This window comes from Sinocyclocheilus grahami, unplaced genomic scaffold, assembly GCF_001515645.1.
Source record: "Sinocyclocheilus grahami isolate Dianchi unplaced genomic scaffold, SAMN03320097.WGS_v1.1 scaffold712.1, whole genome shotgun sequence".
Taxonomy (NCBI): Eukaryota; Metazoa; Chordata; class Actinopteri; order Cypriniformes; family Cyprinidae; genus Sinocyclocheilus; species Sinocyclocheilus grahami.
The window spans coordinates 973022-988777 of NW_015505891.1; positions in this window are offsets into that span (position 1 = coordinate 973022).

Here is a 15756-nt window from a genome sequence, read left to right on the forward strand (position 1 = left end):
GAGAAAACAACTCTCGTTATGTCGATATAACAAGAAAATTAAGTCGTTATAACGAGAAAACAACTCTCGTTATGTCGATATAATGAGAAAATAAGTCGTTATAACGAGAAAACAAGAAGGGAAAAAAAAAATAATGCATGGCCGCTTAGAACTTCCGTAGCAACCTACAGGTTTTACCAACAATTTCTTCTTGAGTGATACACTAACATCACTACTGTTGTGTGCTTGACTTGTGAATATGATGTCATCAGTGCACATACAAACCAAAAGACAAATACAAAAGACAATCACAAGCCTATATAGATATTCTTTACTGCTCTGTAAACCTAATGGATTAATCCATTAAAATAATTATGTTTCCCTATGAAATGTTATTAATAATTTTTATTAAAGAATATTATTAAATATATATATTAATATTGATGTTCTCCCCATGTTGGTGTGGGTTTCTTCCAGGGACCCCAGTGTCTCCCACAATCCAAAGACATGTAGAATCCCTATGACCAGCAGTTTGGAGAATGGATGGATGGATACTAATATTGCTAATTAAAATAAATATAATATGTTGTTAATAGTATATATTTTTTACATTTGCTGAAAGGGCATTTAGAGTAGTGTTGTTTTAACTATTACATTTTTTATTAATAATTTGAATTCATATTTATATTTTCTGTTTTCTTTGTAACTGTAAAGTTTTAGAATATGCTGTATACATACTGTGTGTGTGGTATATATATATATATATATATATATATATATATATATATATATATATATATATATAATTTTATTTTATTTTATTTCAGTTATTCAGTTATTTGCAATAAGGTTCCATTTGTCAGCATTATTTGAACTTACAATGAAAAATTATTCTAAAGCATTTATTTATATAATTTTATTTTATTTTATTTCAGTTAAAGTTTGTTTTATTTCAAGTAACAGATTAAATGCAGGTGTTAATTATACTAGTTTTGTCCTTGGTTGTGCTCTCCACAACCGACTGCAAAGAATGAATGAGCCATTGGAAATCAATAACAGGCCATTCAAATACTTTTGACCAAAAGCAGATTTTGTATGGCTATGCCAATGAGACCTAAATTTGGTGAGTGTACACCCATATTGTGATGAGAAGACAATGGTTTCTGAAAGGTTATCCAGATGTTAAGGGAATTTCTACAGTCCATTCTATCCTTCCTCTAAAACAACTATGATACGCATTGGCTGAGTGCTTCTTTTGTCCTTTTCGTGCGATGGCAGCCAATGGGAATTAGCTGCATGTGATTACTCGCTCCTCTTGATAACCATGTGCTTCTGTTTTGTTGGCAGGCCAGGGTAATGGCAAAACACACTCCGAGGGCTAACCCTCACACACTTGCATGCACATCCAGTCTTGCCAGTGTAGCAGAATATTATGCAGTATGAATCAATGTGGTGCAGTTGGCTGTAAATTCACAGATGTGCTCCTACCATTTCATGGACCAGCTCAAAGTAATGGCAGCTATCATTAAATGTGACATGTGGCCACCCCACTACATGGTGCAGTGACACTGGGATTCTTTCAGACCTGTAGGTCTGAGCACTCTGGCCACAGCTGCACAGCAAGAGACATGTTAATATAGCAAGACATTTAAAAACAATGATAGAGTGAAACGACCATAAGAATTAAAGGAATGGTTCACCCAAAAATGAAAATTTGTTGAAAATGCACTCACCCTCAAGCCATCCAAGGTGTAGATGAGTTTGTTTCTTCATCAGAACAGATTTGTAGAAATTTAGCATTACATCACTTGCTCACCAATGGATCCTCTGCAGTGAATGTGTGCCATTAAAATGAGAGCCCAAACAGCTGATAAAAATATCAGAATAATCCAGAAGTATTCCACACAACTGTCCATCTGTTGGAGAGACTTTGGGACTGTCAGGTTCTGATCATTTAATGGATGAGTAAACCCCCCTGGGTGCCGGTCAGAGCACCAATAATGAAGAAACAGGTGATTAGCTTTCGATGGTGTATTAGTAGAGAAAAGGAAGGGCCACAGAGATACAATCAAAGGTGTAGATAGTGTGCAAAATAAGTACAATAAAGAAATGAATAAGATAAAGATATAGATAAACAATAGTAATATTTACGGTTACATAATGAAACCAAAGCATTCATAATTCACATAATTGCCATTTCTCTACTGAACATACAGTTAAATGAAGGGAAACAAGGTATTTCACAGAAAACTACAAGTCATGAGTGATCATTTGTCCCTATGAACATAAAGTTCCCATATATGGATTGTAACGTTTATTATTATTTATTAGCTCTAAAAAGGGGAATATTTATGACGAATTATAACTGGTTATGATTCATGATAAAATCGTGGCCCATCAGAGTAACATTTGCATAAACAGAACACTAATCACTCATTTGGTATTGTAGCAGCTTAACAGAACAACATCACGTCATTAAGACATCGTAACACCAGTTTCATATTAAAAGTCACTCTTACAGGAGCCTTTAATACAGCCGCCCCCAAAGATGCAGAGCATCTTTGCTTCCATGAAAGGCGACTTAAGTAGTCAGTGTTGGGGCCTTAAGTCCATCCTTTGGTAAGGCCGGCAGGATGACCAGGCGAGCTACCCGTCGGGTATAAACTTGACCCTTTATCAACACATCAGCTGACCTGATATGACCATCTGAGCTTTGGTGGGTCTTGATCACTTGTCCTACAGGCCATAAGCTTCGAGGTAGTTGGTGGTCTACAATCATAACAAATGTTTGCTCCTTCAGGTTGAGAGAAGAGGCTTGCCATTTCTGCCGGGTTTGGAGGCTAGGGAGGTAGTCCCGTATGAACCTGGACCAGAATCGTTCCGCCAGGACCTGGGAATGTCTCCAGTGCCCGCGACTTAACATCGCTGATTCGGGATAAATGAATTGAGGCAGACAGCCATCGGGCCGCCCCATGAGGAGACTATTTGTAGTTACTGGGTCAACATCTGCAACGTCTGATGACACGTACCCTAAGGGTTTTGAGTTTAGGATTGCCTCCACTTCCAGCAAGACCATCATTAAGACCTCCTCTGGTACTGACTGTGCACTCAAAACTGTGTATAAGGCAGATTTAACCGATCTCACTTCCCTTTCCCAAACTCCACCAAAATGGAATTAAAAAGAATTAAAGCGGAAGTGGATCCTCTGGCGGGCAAGATGACCCTGTATGTCAGGAACCAAAGCAGCATAAGTTTCCCATAACTCCCTTTCACCCCTGCGGAAGTTAGTACCTCTATCTGACCATATTTCTGCTGGCGTTCCTCTCCTCGCAACAAACCTTCTTAAAGCCATGAGGAATGAGTCGGTATTCATGCTAGGGAGTAGGTCTAAATGGATGGCTCAGGTGGTCAGACATTTAAAGAGAATACCCCAGCGCTTCTCTGTACATCTTCCAATTTTGACTAATAGGGGGCCAAAGCAGTCCATTCCACAAGAATAGAAGGCAGGTTTGTAGAGCTGAAGGCGCGCAGCAGGTAGAAATGACATCTTAGAGATTGATGGTTGGGCCCTCCAACGTTGACATTCTGGGCAGTCATGTTCTTGATCTTCCCTTTGTGAGGTCATCAGCAGGGTTGTCCGCAGAACTTACATAATGCCAGGAACACTTCTCCGTCAGCTCCTGGATCTCAGCGATTCTGTTCCCCACAAAGACTCGGTAATGGCAGGACTCAGAATTCAACCACCGGAGGACCATAGTAGAGTCTGTCCAAAGGGAAATAGATTTGATTGGTAGGGTTAACTCATTTTCAAGTAACTTAGACAACTGTGCTGCAACTAGACTACCACAGAGTTCCAGTCTTGGAAGAGAGTGTGCTCGTTTAGGAGTGACACGGGAGCGTGCTATAATGAAGGACAGGTAGGTCTGACCATCCTGGTCCGTAGTCCGGAGGTAGGCCACCGCTCCATATGCCTGCTCCGAGGCATCCGAAAGGATATGTACTTCATGGGTAACTCCATCCATCCCAACTTCAGGAGGGACATAAGACCAGGGAAAGGAGATACAAGGAAGGTATCGGGAGTTCTTCCTCCCATGCATTCCAGGACTGGAGGAGCTCAGGTGGTAGGTTGGGGTCATCCCACCCTCTCTGCTTGTTCCACAGCTGCTTAATGATGATTTTTGCCCGAGTGGAATAAGGTAGAAGCCATCCCAGGGGGTCGTACTGGGTAGCTAGGACCTTATAGATGTTCCTCAAAGTTGGAGTCTCATAAATCACAGGTTGGTGCTTGTAGGACAAAGTGTCCGTCTGCCAGTTCCAGCTCAGACCCAGCGTCGATTCAGGGATATCCGACTTCTCCCGTGTCAACCACAGCTCCACACTTGCAGCACGGGCGTGGGCAGGTAGGTGACTCAGCACAGTAGGATCATTGCAGGCCCATTGGCGAATTTTGAATCCAGCTGCGGAAAGGATATTTCGTAGTCGATCAATCAAGTTCCGAGCTTCATCTGCAGTAGGCAGGCTCTGCAGGCAGTTATTGACATAGAAACACCTCTCCACTGAAAACCGGATTGCCTCATCCGTTAGGGGGTGTTGCCGCATGTGACGGTGTAGTGCATAGGTAGCACAACACGGACTGGAGGTTTTGCCGAAGGGTAATACCTGCCACTCAAGAATTCTGGGTGCCTCATCCATCTTCAGGTCCCGCCAAAGGAAACGGAGTAGAGGACGGTCCTCAGGTATAAGGCGAACCTGATAGAACATCGCCTTAATATCCCCACTTACTGCCACAGGATGTTCTCTGAATTGGATAAGGATGCCCAACAGTGAGGCCCCGAAGGTGGGTCCTGGCAGCAGGTACTGATTAAGGTTTTGTCCCTGATACTGATAGGAGCAGTTAAAAACAAGGCGGAACTTCCCATTGTGACTCACGAGATGGTGGGGGATGTACCAGCATTCATGTGAATCAGGTATAGGATCAGACACCTTCCTAACAGCTCCTGTCTCAATGAGTTTCCTCATCTCTTCTTTGTAGACCTCAGCTTTTACAGGCACCTTCAGCAGACGCCTCTCCACACTGCGAAGGGTAGGTAGGACTGATTCTTTAGGTGCATTCAATGAAGGCATGTCCTTTCTCCGCAGTAGGGGTGTAGCCAACCGACTGATTCCCTCCATTTCCAGGGTGAGAGTCTTACGGTCAAGCAGCTGAAGAGCCTCCTGGTCCTGCTTGGACTGGGTTACCTCTTTGCCCTCCCACTGTGGAACCGTATCCAACTGCCACAGTCGTTGAACGTTCTGCAGGAGTTCATCCTGAATTGGAGCTGTAGAGGTTAGCAGACATTGCCGTGAGGTAGGGGGACACCCCATAGAAGGTATAGAACCCTGGAGTGTCCATCCTAGGCGTGTGTGACCCACCCCATCGAACTGGCTCTGTTGGGGTTATGAGATGGGGCTGATCTGAACCGATGAGAAGTAAAGGTTGGACATCAGTGAGTGTACGGATGGGAAGACCACGCAGATGTCTGAACTTCTGTTGTAACTGTTCTACCGGGTAAGACTGGTGTGACAGGTTAAGACGATCAGCCGTGAAGGCATGTGCAGGTGAGAGATTCTGACCTCTGGTTTCACTCGTTTGACTGGTTTGAAGGTCAGCTTGAAGGGACTGAGCAACTTAAACTAATTCTCTGACTTCCGCATGGACTTCTCTCAGCTCCCTCAGGTCTGCCTGAAAAGCCTGCATTAATTGTGCATGCTCATGACGCAGGTGCTGTAGTTCACTGTCGTGTGCAGAGGAAATTAAACCAGCCGCTTGAGGCGAGGAGAAGGATGGCTGATGGAATTCAGCATGCTGTGGAGGCTGATAATTTGAGGACATGATCCGAGAGCCATCAGAACAGACCAGGTAACCACCAGGGGGAGTGGCATAAGGCTGGAAGGATGGGGGAGGGGGGGGGAGTACAGTGGACAGATGCCTCCCAGGGCTGTGGGACATCATACTCAGCGACAGGTCTGCCTCGGGTATACTGTATTTCATACTGCTGTAGGTACGCTGGAGGACAAGTATGGCATTTAGGACGAACACCACCAACAATCTCCTCATCAGGATCCATCATGTCAGAAGGGAATACTCATCCGGCTCGAAGGACCAATTTGTTGGAGAGACTTTGGGACTGTTAGGTTCTGATCAGGTAATGGATGAATAAACCCCCTTGGGTGCCGGTCAGAGCACCAATAATGAAGAGACAGGTGATTAGCTTTCGATGGTGTATTAGCAGAGAAAAGGAAGGGCCACAGAGGTACAATCAAAGGAGAAGATAGTCTGCAAAATAAGAACAATAAAGAAATGAATACGATAAAGATATAGATAAACAATAGTAATATTTACGGTTACATAATGAAACCAAAGCATTCATAATTCACATAATTGCCATTTCTCTACTGAACATACAGTTAAATGACGGGAAACAAGGTATTTCACAGAAAACTACAAGTCATGAGTGATAATTTGTCCCTATGAACATAAAGTTCCCATATATGGATAGAATCATGGCGCATCAGAGTAACATTTGCATAAACAGAACGCTAATCACTCGTTTGGTATTGTTCCCGAAGTACTATTACGACTCCAGTTTCATAATAAAGGTCCCTCTTACAGGAGCCTTTAATACAACATCAGTTAGCGTCTTGTGAAGTAAAAAGCAGCGCTCAATGTTTTTTTTTTGGTGTTTTTGCCTTTATTGTGATAAGATTGTATTTTGACAGGAAGCAAAGTGGGAGAGAGAGGGGGGAACAGGATCAGGAAATGTCCACTAGCCAGGACTCGAACTCGGGATGCCCAAAGCGAAACACCGCTATATGTCAGCATGCTGCCCACGAGGCTATTGGCGCTAACTGCGTTCAATGTTTTAACTTAAAACTGTTGCTTCTGGTTAAAATACAAGCCCTCTATTTATAATGTTGCTCCAGTTAAAAAGTCATCTTGTCTGAATCAGGAGAGAAATATGTGCATATCAAGCAAAAACAGTCCAAAACAGATCTAAACAATTATGTCAATGGATTTTGATGGTGGAGGACAACAGGGGATGAACTTTTTCACTGGTGGATTATGGACTGGCATTTTGTCCAGAAGCGGAGGTTTAAAGTTAAAATCGATGTTAATTGATGGACTGTAACTACTTGTAGATAATTGTGATGTTTTTATCAACTGTTTGGATTCTTATTCTGATGGCACCCATTTACTGTAGAGGATCTGTTGGTGAGCAAGTGATCCCTTACCAAAAAGAAGTAGCTTTACTTCAAGTTAATTTTATTAAGTTTACTCAACTAAAGTTCAAGTATATTTTTAAGTATACTTTATGTAGTAAGTGTACAGATATCAGTGTACTAGTAGTATACTTGTAAGTGTACTATTTCAATACTCCTGGGGACTAAATTGGCCCACTTTCTAGTATATAAAAGTATACTTTTAAGTATTCTTTAAGTATAACAATAGTAAACTTTGAGTACACCTCTAGTTTACATCTATGTTTTTAGTTTGTATTGCAACTATACTAAAAGTGAACTTATAGGTATACTGACAGTTTACTAATTAAATACTTGTAGCATTTTTTGTACACTGAATTATTGTCTCAGTAAACTACTAGTTTAGTAGTTTTATACTGCAAGTATACTCGTAAGTTTTCTTTAAGTGAACCTTACATCATACTTTAAGTATACTATTATGTCCTTATTTAGGTATTAAATTGTATATATGTGTTATATGAATATCTGAACATACAAAACATCAAAAGAAAGAACAGGGTATCTGCTTGTAAACAAAAACATTTTATTCTAGCTTCATGCATTCTTTTTTATAAACACTTGAATGCGGGTAAGTTTCATAAATAAATAAAAAATATAAAGAAATAAATAAACAACATTTTGAACAAAAAGCTGAAAAAAGACTATGAATTGGATTCAGAATGATAATCAAAATGTACATCGATGTAGTCGATCAACACCCCAAAGCTCTTCATGGGTCGACATTTTATTCCATAACGTTACACAGTTTTGATGCTGCTTTATGTCTGATGATTGTGTTAGATTACGTGTGGAAGCATCTGTTGTTTCAGTTTCTTCTTCGCTTGTGTTTAGGAAATTCTGTACAGAAGATGTTTAATAGTGCCCCCTACCATATAACAATGAAAACCTGGATTCCCAGAGCACAAGTATAGCTCAGATATATTTAGAATTAATAAGTCAAGTATACTTAAATGTCATTTTAAGTATATTTCTGAGAAGTACATAAAAAATAAAAAATATAAAGAAATAAATAAACAACATTTTGAACAAAAAGCTGAAAAAAGACTATGAATTGGATTCAGAATGATAATCAAAATGTACATCGATGTAGTCGATCAACACCCCAAAGCTCTTCATGGGTCGACATTTTATTCCATAACGTTACACAGTTTTGATGCTGCTTTATGTCTGATGATTGTGTTAGATTACGTGTGGAAGCATCTGTTGTTTCAGTTTCTTCTTCGCTTGTGTTTAGGAAATTCTGTACAGAAGATGTTTAATAGTGCCCCCTACCATATAACAATGAAAACCTGGATTCCCAGAGCACAAGTATAGCTCAGATATATTTAGAATTAATAAGTCAAGTATACTTAAATGTCATTTTAAGTATATTTCTGAGAAGTACATAAAGCACATTTCTGAAAAAGTTTTAGTTTAAAGGAAGTACACTAACAGCACACTTGAATAAACTTATTTTTCATAAGGGATGTAATGCTACATTTCTCTAAATCTGTTACAATGAAGAAACAAATTCCTCTACATTCTGGATGGCCTGAGGGTGAGTACATTTTCAGCAAATTAAAATTTTGGGGTCAACTATTACTTTAATTAGACTAATTAGGTTAAAAAGTATTACAATAGTATGAATCCAAAATACATTACGCATTGGACAGCACGTAAGTGAATGTAAGGCTATCTGGCCCTAAAAAGATCGGTAGATTGTGAAAGATGGACTGTCTAATTACTATAGAAACAGGCAAACACAGGAACATGGCTGCTACAGGAAGTAAGGCTGTGTCCATGAAATCAAGACAGAGCTGCGTTTTTGGACAGAATGTACACAATACACACAACAGTGAACAACTGCCCTTCCTTTTCGGAGAACCCAAGGATGACCATGTTACAGTACACTATGTCCCTGCCTGCCATAGTCTGAGAACTCTGGCTTTGCTCCCTGTGTTGTTCATTATTATCACTGTCATTGGGCACATTGGCACATTTAGTCTCATTCTTCATCGTTCTTGATAACTGTTTTAATATTCCTTTTTTTTATTTATTTAAATCCTATAATTTCTTCACCCTCATGTTGTTCCAAACCTGTATGACTATCCTTTTTCTCTGGAACTCAAAAGAATCAATATCTGCTTGGATGAATTCAGTACACTATGAGCTGATATTTTTATGGTGTGCTCTGATTGGTTTTGATAAATAATAACCTGTCAGACCTGTGTTCCTGTTGTGTTGTGTTTTGCTCCCCATGTGCTCCCCGTGACCCAGTTTCTCCCGTGTCTGATTGTGTTCATTTGATTCACCTGTGTTCCCGATTATCCTCGTTTAGTTCCAGTTAAGCCCAGTGTTTTCCTGTGTCTAGCATCCAGTTTTCTACATCGATGTGCTATGTGTGTCTCCAGCCAGCCCTGTGTTACACTTTGTTTAGATCATTAAAGACTGTTGTTTGTAATTCTTCCACGTCTCCGCGCTTCTTCGTCTCCTCACATTAGCAGTGTGTGACATAACCTGATTTTGAACCAATTTTATTAGTAAAACTATGCAGATGCTTCACACTCCAGTCCAGTAGGCAGTGGAAATGTTTACCTGCTTCCTCTGGAGTTCATACTTTCTATTTTGAATTCACCCAAATTCACTGTTAAAAAAATAATGAAATAAATTTACTTCATTCAATTTTTATTTATGTTAAAACAAGCGGCAGCTGTGGTTGCTTTAAATTACAGGGGGAAAAAAGCATTTCATTCACTGATATAATGTTAATATACCTGTTAATATACTGAATGTTATAATGTTAATACACTGAACATAATTATAAATGCAACACTTTTGTTTTTGCCCCCATTTTTCATGAGCTGAACTCAAAGATCTAAGACTTTTTCTATCTACACAAAAGGCCTATTTCTCTCAAATATTGTTCACAAATCTGTCTAAATCTGTGTTAGTGAGCATTTAGACTAATATCTGTTTTGTACATATGTAATACATAGACAACCACCAATAACAGGTGGTGATGAGAAAGTCACATGATGAATCAAAGCTCATTAGCTTTTCCAGAAGCTAAGGAGAGGGTTCGCACAGTGTCATTCACACAAACACTAAACACCATCATGGTAACACACATGATACTGAAATAATGCAATAAACATTAATTTAACAACATTAGATGTAACTTGAAACCCTAATGTACGTTATTAAATGTAAAGTTATTTCAACGAAAAACATCAAATGTAAAGTGTTACGCAGGGAATTCTGGGAATGTCTGCTTCTGGGAATGTCAATTTTCACTATATAGTAAGAAAAGTTACTGTTAACCAATTAACAGGTTTTTACCATAGCATTTTTAGTTTTTCGCAATATTATTTAATTTGATTGATTTTTTCCATATATTTTATGTTATTATTGTTTACTTTGCAAAGTCTCATTGTACACAGCTACGATACAAATGAATAGCGATTTTAATGCCAATAACAATCACCCTAAATTGACATTTAAATTGAGACACAGAGAGAACTGACGGAAATTGCAGGTATTTAAACTGAAAAATAAACACATATTCTCAAGGTTAATTAGACCCAATAATAAGTCTCGGCTGTTTTGTCTTTGGCTGAGTATGGTGTAGTAATTATAGGGGAGCTTTTATGTTATTGTGTAGGTACTAGCATTTTCCTCCCACACATAATGACATAATGACACCTCACACTGCAGGATACAAATATGCAATCAGTCAAACACTGTAATTTAAACTCACATTTCAACTTTAATTTAAGTTCATCCTTGCAATTGTTCCTATAAGTATATATTTGACTTTTCCTCACAGTACACAATTTACATTATCAAGAGATCTGCAACAAACACACCACTGCAAATTTAAATTAAAACTTAACTTGGACGATTTATGAGTTTCTTAAATGCTGCGATCTCAAAAGCCAGTTTTCAACACATTTCACTATATTTGAGAGGACATTCTAAAAATGTGCCCAGATAATGATTACATGCTTATTAATCAAGTTAGTTTCTTAATGCTAAATATAACCATATACAAGGTAAAAGGAGTCCTGCATACAACCCAGTGCTGTGGCTGAACAATTGAGCATCTGTATTTTATAAATAAGCCCAAGGTAAAATGGTTATTGTGTGGCTGTAATTCTATAATTAAACCACAAATTTTCATCAACAGTCTCTATTCTGTTTACAGCCCGTAGGAGAAGTGCAACACAATTGGAGGCTTGTTTCAGACCAGAGGCTCTTGTATTGACTTCACCCCACACTGTCTGAAATGTCAAGCCACTTCAACTTACACCATGCTTCCCTGCTTCCAGCCCTGTCTTCCACTATAAGAAACATGCATCTAATTACCAAGCAAATAGGAGTATCTTTTTGAATCTTTTAAGATTAAATACATTAGTTCATTCAGGTTCAAGCCATTTTAAAGCTATACTGTATTTAATATTTGAAGACCTTTTTGCCCTAAGATCGTTTGAGACATGGTTTTACACTTTGCTAGTTTCTGAATATTTAAAAGCCACTTTATGATTTCAGATGTCCATTACCACTTTTTGCATCTTTAAAAAGCCATTTTTTAATTTGTTCTAGTGAATGATAGGAATTTTACTAACTCGGCACAGATATAAAAGATGTTTACATGCATATATCAGTCTAACCTGCTTATATTTTTGAATGTTGAAGTCTTAGACTGGAATCTCAAGTAGAGGTTACAGCATGAAGCGATCTTTGCAGTTTGCCTCTGGCCTCTGGAGTGCATCCATGCTTCCAGGAACAACGTGATCTGTAGTGAAGAGCACATATATAATAAATGACTGACCTCTACATGAACATTTCATATACCCAACAAGGTTTGTCACCCTTTGTGGTTTACATCTGAAAGAGAAATTAATCTATTGTTTGATTGTCGCAAAGCTGTTGGGTTATGTTTAACATTTCATAAAAGTTTAATGTGTGTGCACTATTAATTCCTCGGGGATATCTCCTATCCTGGACAGCAGCTGAAGTTCTGGGTGAGCTGATACTAACAGGGTTTGACTGGTGGAAATGTATTGGTCCTGCAGGTGATGGTCATCGGCAAGGAGGTCTGTAATGACTAGAAAAAACTTTCTGTTTGTATTCGCTCATATTGTCATATTTTTGCTTTTGGGAACTTATCGCCACCTCTGAATAAAAGTACTTTTATACTAAATAGAATATATATTCCATTAAATCAAAAGCACAACTGCAAGTGTGATGCTGTTACAACCATAAATAATTTCCATAAATAATTTAATACTGACATACAGTCCTGCCTCTTTGACTCCATTACAAGTTAATACTGATGTTGCCAGTTGCTTTGTCTGTTTTTTAGTGAATGCAACACACAGCCCTGAATGAATTAGTGACCGAATTGGTTGAGTGAATGTTTCAATGACTCATTTGTTCATGGTTCAAAAATTCAAATTTTTTAATATGAAGTATTTTTCAAAATATATTTTTAGTAGTATTTTCACACTGTGATTGCAGGGGGCAGAAACCTTTATGACATAGCTAAGATGCTGCCTTCAGATTGAGAATCACCCAGTGTTTTGAATTAATCAGTTGAGTGAACGATTCAATAACTCATTCATAAAAGTTGATTTGTTCGTGAATGAAGCAGTTTTTTGAATGAATCAGAAAGACAGGTTTTGTTATTGAATGTATCAGAGTTTTTGAACCAAACAGTTAAATAAGTGATTCAATTACTCACTCACTCATAGACAGTCACCTGCCGGAAAAAGCATGTAACCTGCTAAATGAGTCGCTCAAGAAATCCCATTACTAATACATGCAGACTGACAATTTGTTTGGAACCATTCAAATTCAAGGACTATAACTTACTGTTATATAATATATTAACAAATAATTATTTTCAAAATTAGAGGGTACTTTTAAATGGCTGTCTATGGAAAATATGATTTTTCCTCCCATAATGGTGTCGTTATGGCATCCACCAAAATTAAACCATGCTAGCCAGCCAAAACTTGACATGTTGGTCATTAGAGCTTACAAGGCAGATGAAAAAGGGTAATGGGGTGTGGAAAACTAAGCCTCAGAAAAGACCACAACAACACATACCAACTCACACATAGGAAGCACATTTTGCCTCACACATACACATTTCATACACACATTTTCACTGTTGCAATAAAGCTGTGTAAAGGGAGACTTTACTACATTAGAGGCTTTTGTTGAACATAAGGTTACAAAGTTTTCTGCCCACACTTTAACCTGGCTGGACTGCTCTAGGTAAGAGGTTTGCTCATGAAACCATTACGGTGGCGGATGGTGACACTTGCCACGGATAGCAAGCTCATCTCGCCTAACGTACACCAGAGGGACAGGAAAATCAGACTGACTCCGACAGGGTAGACAGGGTGGAACATGCATGCACACAATGAGAGAGAGAACAGCTGTGTATAATTCATGTTTCTAACAATGTGACCTTTAGATATACACCATTACACTAAGCCATCCCATAATGAGTGGGCTGTGTCATTTTACAATAGGTCTTTTTCAATGGATATATAATCCCTGCTGCTTTGAGCAGTCTCTCTGGAGGCTTCACATCTACTGAATGCGTTACTGGTACCTCCTTTCAAGATCAAACCCCAAGTCTCCAATCACACCACAACATGCCACTCAAGCGGCTTTCATCTCATCTTTGTAAGCTGTGGGGTTGCATATCTGATAGCTTAGCGGCAACACACATGCGCACACACATGACATAATGGAAGTCGGGACACTTTCACCTCAGTTCAAATGGATTAATCTAAAGGCAGTTAAATAAAACAAAAGCATTCTCTTAATATTGACATCAGAAAGCAGGTGGCCTTGATTCCAGCAATGCGAAGGTCGTATGATTGCACTATTTAAAATCTGGATGGATCTATAATGATTAAAGATGGATGAATTTCAAAATATTCAGTTTTACCAAGAGGTCAAGGTTTGGCTGATTAGCATGACCCTGTTAGCTCTTGCTGGTAGATGGCCAAAAGAATCTTCTCTTTCTCCTTTGTTGGCCATTCAAAATTAGCTCTGTATTTTGCTGAGCTGCTGTCAGTCTTTTTTTCCCCCAGGTATTGTATACCTCCTTGGGTTTTATGTGAGTTTATGCCAGCTAAATGCATCTTTGCTTACATTTGGATTTGTTGAAAACTAACGAAGCCGTGCAAAGGTCAGGCTAATAAAAAAATTATAATTTAATAAAAATTAATGCTTAAAAAATAAATTCAGTACTATTATTGATTCAGCTATATGACTTGACTAGGAATATAGTGGAGCTGATTCAAAGGCAGACATTGCATGAATTCTGTAATTATGATGCTTGGGGAAACATTTTCCCATATGCCAGATGATGCTAAGACAAGAAGTGGTGAATAGAGTCTAATTATATATTATATAGTAAAGCAAATGCCTGATGGTGCAAGACCCCTTGGAAGTAATTTATTTGAAATTGCCAAGAAAAAAATTTAATATGCATAAACAAATTTAGTGAAACAAAAATTTCTATCCATTTTTTAAAACTAATATAAAAAAATTAAAAAATCCATTAAAACCATAGAAATTTAACATGTCATAGTTTATGGACTTTTCGTTCAACCCCAAAAAACAACACAATGCATAATTAAAAATATTGGTAATCCCTGTAAAAATTTCTTCATATTAACACAGTACATTGGGCCATATTTCTACACACTTTTCTTAGAGCAGGGGTGTCCAGACTCGGTCCTCGAGGGCCAATGTCCTGCAGAGTTTAGCTCCAACTTGCCTCAACACACTTGTGGCCTGTTGCATGAAGCTAGCTAAACAAACTCTGAGTTTCATAATAGGTTTAGAGTTGACAAAACCAAACAAATCCAACCTGGTTTAGATCAGGTTCAGCGGGCTCACAAAGCTCGATATAAACGTTATCTGTCAACTCAGAGTTTGATCCAGAGTTTGTGATTAACTCTAGGGAGTGTGCACCTAAAAGTGTGACACGTGCAGCAAACAGCCAATCACACGGAATAGAGAGAGCATCGGTTTGATTCACTTCTCATGAGAGTCTGTGTTACGAGTCTCAAACTAGTGAAACTACAGTAGCAAATGATTTTGATTGGGGTTCAATACTCTCCACTCTCCTAGATGACAGCCCTGGAAAACAGGATCATTTAGTCAGTGAATGAAAGAGCGAACCGCCATCTTCATATACAAATCTCTGTATCTTTATTACAAATTTATCAAATCATGGTATAAAACAATAACATTTCCCTAGTGTAAACATGTTTCAGTTTCAAAGTCCATTTGTGTTAATTTCAATTTTAAACACCTCAATACAGTTTTCTTTCTCTTTACTATTCACATATCAATGGGTGACATCTTTCACATCCATATTCACAAAATAATCATGTCTTTGCAACAATCAACATCACTCTTTCTTTAAAGTGCAGTAATATCACCGGGATAAATCATGTTTTAAGCTAT